The sequence below is a fragment of the Lactuca sativa genome, chromosome 2 (genome assembly GCF_002870075.4).
Source record: "Lactuca sativa cultivar Salinas chromosome 2, Lsat_Salinas_v11, whole genome shotgun sequence".
Classification (NCBI taxonomy): Eukaryota; Viridiplantae; Streptophyta; class Magnoliopsida; order Asterales; family Asteraceae; genus Lactuca; species Lactuca sativa.
The window spans coordinates 124,147,207-124,151,710 of record NC_056624.2 but is presented as its reverse complement, the minus strand read 5'-3'; the positions used below and the strand labels follow the sequence as shown (position 1 = coordinate 124,151,710).

At 31.3% G+C, this 4,504-nt stretch overlaps 1 long non-coding RNA gene across 1 annotated transcript; it reads right to left on the bottom strand.

Annotated features, from left to right (window-relative positions):
• Positions 1 to 1,296: 1,296 nt before the first annotated feature.
• On the bottom strand, positions 1,297 to 2,522 carry LOC128132046 (uncharacterized). The gene is made up of 3 exons (XR_008229975.1): positions 2,450 to 2,522; positions 1,791 to 2,277; positions 1,297 to 1,634 (listed from the first exon to the last, which is right to left on the bottom strand). It is a non-coding gene; the product is annotated as an uncharacterized LOC128132046 (long non-coding RNA).
• Between the last annotated feature and the right edge of the window lie 1,982 nt (positions 2,523 to 4,504).

The window sequence follows — 4,504 nt, the reverse complement described above, 5'->3', positions numbered from 1 at the left end:
ATATTTTAGTATATCAGAAATATGCATATATGCACCTGAAACGTTGATTTTTTATTAAAAAAACTAGAGTTTATTTTTTTTTTTAAATATCTAGTTTTTTTTTTTAATTTACTGATTTTTAAAAATTTACTTTTTAAAAAAATATAGTTTTTTTTTTAAAAAAAATTACAGTTTTTGTTTTTTTAATAATGCAGTTTTTTTTTGAAAAAAATGCAGTCATTTAAAAAAAATATATTTTTCAATTTTTTTTCTAAATTCATGTTTTCTAAAAAAATTAAAAAATCTCCATTTTAAAAAAAATCGAAAATTATTTTTTAAAAGAAATCCAAAATTTGATTTATTATGTCAGTTTTTAGAACTTTTTATTAATATTTCCAATAACAAAAAAAAAATTAAACATTAAATTAGTTTGGTTAGTTGGCGATCATGCACTTAATGAGTTAATTTTAATCTAACGCTCTAACTTTAGTTATCAGGTTTTTGGAAAATTATGAGTTTTCGTCGGATCTCATCCGTAATATATATATATATATATATATATATATATATATATATATATATATATATATATATATATATATATATATATATATATATATATATATATATATATATATATATATATATATATATATATGTTAGCTTCCATTTACATGACTTTATTTTAACTTGTTTGTTAAAGAAAATTCCAAAAATACTTACATAGGTGTGTTTATTAGATTATTTTAATATTTTATATTTTCTTTTTTTACCCTGTTACGAAAAAGAAAATTTTAATGTTTTAATAGATGGAATTATCATCTTGTTTATGTTTTAATATAAACTTCAAACGACTTATCTCTTATCCAATCTGTATGATTTTATATCCATGTCCTATAATTTTATATCCATGTCGTAATACTTAAAACAAAAACATATTCCTATCATAATTTAACCGTTTGATTTTTCTTATTTCTACGTTTGACATCTTATCCTCTCTTTATCTACTTTTTTATATTTTACTAAATAAACAAAAGTAAAAAGTTATAAAAGAAAAAACGTACAATCTGAAACATCTTATTTTCTTTATGACATAAAGAAAACACTTCAAAAGTGTTTGTTGTTTGTCTTTTGATCCATTCATTTGTTTCCTTTTATTGTATTTTTGTTTTATTTTATATTTTATTTAATAAAAACTTATAGTTGATTCATTACCGTCCCTTTTTTACATGTATAACAAATATACTTACAATCAATGTTTTAAAAATTGATTTGATTTGGTTGGTCGAATCGGTTGGACAATAAGTTGTAGAAGGAAACGGTTCAATTTCTTTTTCTGAACAGACAATGATATTATAAGAACAAATCAAGAACTAGCAAGAAGCTAGAACAAAACAAAAGTCACAACATTACAAGAAAGAAGAAATATGTTTTATAACAATAACACCCAATCTAGGTTAAACTTAGCCCTATTTGAACACCAAATAAAGGAAAGAGAATCTATGTCATAAAAAATAAGAGTCTTTTGGTTGATCTTTAAAAAATAGTCTTATTTCTAAACTTCCAAAGATACCACCAACTAACAAAAAATACCCCTTCGAGAACTTCTTTGGCTTGCTTCTTCAATCTAACTGTTCCACACCAATCAACTGAATCTGCATAAGAGTCAAAAGAAAACGCTTGTAATACTCAGCGGTCCAAATTTTTTAGAAAAACATTGCCTTAACAAAAATATACTTAAAAAAGAAATGATTGGCCGATTTCATTCAAAACATCGCAAATAGGACATAAAATATAAGCAATATTCAAACCTTTCAAAGACAATTCTTTCTCGTAGGTAATCTATCCATGCATATTTTTTCAAGAAAAAACGTTCACTTTTATCGGCACCAATCTGATTCACCTAGTAGTAGTAGAAACCATACCCAAAATAGCTAAATCCACTAGATTCCTAGTAGAAGAGACATAATAAACTCTTGGAGCATCTAAATCCCACACCCATCAATCTGCAGCGAAAATAAATTAGGAAACTGGTCTTTGAGAGGTAGCTCTCACAACCAAACATCAAACCAAAAAAGAGAGTTGTCATCATTACCAATTAACTTCTTACAGCTATCAAAAAGATTTATAACTTTAGCATGTAAATCGAAAATAGCCTGAAAAAAATATCAACCGACCTATGTTTAGGAAAAAAATGAAGTTCTGCTCGCTCTGAGCTCCATATAGGAGAGGATGCCGAAAAGAGTTCATCCAATAAGGGTTGCCACATATAATCGCCATCAAAACATTTTTATCAATCTACAACGAAAATAAATTAGGAAACTGGTCTTTGAGAGGTAGCTCTCACAACCAAACATCAAACCAAAAAAGAGAGTTGTCATCATTACCAATTAACTTCTTACAACTATCAAAAAGATTTATAACTTTAGCATGTAAATCGAAAATAGCCTGCAAAAAAATCTCAACCGACCTATGTTTAGGAAGCAAAGACCAGTCCAAAAGAGCATTATCCCTGAGAATAATGAAATCATATTAGTTTTAAATATCCACACCCATTTAAAGAGCAAAGCCATATTTAAAGCAAAAAAATTTGCAACTCCCAAACCACAAAACTTTTTCGTGGTCAATACCTTATCCTAAGCAATCCATGTAATCTTCTTGCTATCTTTCTCTGCCCCACGAAAAAAAACACTCCTCAACTGCTCCAACTAAGCTATAATACCATTCGGGACTTTGTAAAGCATCATATAGAAAGTGAGAATAGAGTATTAATTTTCCATTTAGAAAGTCTCACAATAACCTTTTGAACAACCATATCCCAAGAATGTAACTTGGACATGGACGCTCCCTCCATTGATCTAAGATAAACGAACGTAGTTTTTATAGTAGCACAACCAAGAGAATCAACCACTAAATCAAATTCACGAAACAAAACACAAACTCCCAAGTACGAGATTTACGAACATTAATCTCTAGACCAGACTCCATAAAAAACGTTGTAAAATATAAACAATGTTATCAAAATTGGAATAATTCCATTCACTAATAAAAAATCCCATCATCTGCATAAAAAAGATGAGAAATCTTCAAAGAGGAATCAACTGAAATACATGTAAAAAGACCTTGATCTATATCCCGAGAAAACTCTATATGCAGAGACTCGATCACTAAAATAAATGGAAAAGGAGAACAATGATCTACTTGACGTAACCCTCTAAAAAGAAAAACTCATCAGAAGAACTACTGTAACATCCCGACTCCCAGATATAATATTTGTATATATTTTTATGAGTTGATTTAGCAACTCGACGAGTTGGATGCCCCAACTCGTCGAGTAGAGACGAATTTGGCCGCATGGGTTTTACCACCAACTCGACGAGTCGGAGGGACCAGCTCGACGAGTTGGTGCTGTGAGAGGAAACCCTAATTCTTCGGGGTTGGTTCCTATTTAAAGGACCTTAAGCCCGCATTTCTGCCTCACCAGCCACCTCACTCCCCTGTATAAAACCCTAATCGTCTATATTGATCTAAGAGAGAAAGATAGCTAATCTTTGGGCATTTTAGTGCACTATTGGAAGAGAATAGAAGAGTATCAAAGCAAGGAATGAGAAGGGACTATTGGATCCAGTGTTCATCCACTCTTTAGCTTCTGTTGGAAGGTAAAAATCACCACCTTGCTCATCATTTTGATTAGATCTCGTTTAGGGCTTTTTCAAACTTCCCTTGAGACTTTGAGCATTTTGAGCTTGCCAAGAGATTAAGACTTCAGATCTTGACCTTTGTGAGGTCCCTTAAGCCCAAAGGTCGAAGCTTTATCAAGATAAAGGAGAGTTTTATTGCTTAGGACCCTAAATGGAAGTTGTTATGGCATTTCAAGCCATAAGTGCCATGCATGGACGTAAAGCTTGCAACTTTACATGGTATCTCAGCCTTGGGAGGCTAGATCTAGAGTTTAGGGCTGTAGCTCTGCCTTAAAATGTCTAAATGAGAAAAGTGTCCGAAGGAACTCGACGAGTCGAGTCGATGTGTTGACGAGTCGATGTGTTGACTCAGCATGGACGTAAAGCTTGCAACTTTACATGCTTATATTGAGTATTTTGATATCCTACATTATGTCTTTATGATTTATCCTATGTATTATGCTGAGCTTTATTGAGTTCGGACCGGAGGGTCCACCCAAGTTGTGGGACTGGAGGGTTCCACCGAGACACATCGACCAGAGGTTCTTATTTGAGATATAGCCATGAGAGGCTAATGAGTTATGTGTCGTATTTTGGGGAACTCACTAAGCTTCGTGCTTACAGTGTTATGTGTTATGTGTTTCAGGTACTTTTCAAGATCACGGGAAGGTGCGCGCTTGATTGTATACATGAGATGGAGTTTATGTTTTTGAGGATCCTGGATTTATTCAAACAATTTATGAATTTGTGTTTTTGACAATTTGACAATTGTGGTTTTTGGAATTTGATATTGAGAAATACGTGGCTTAAAAATGAAAATAATGTTTGAAATTTTTTGGTGTTAC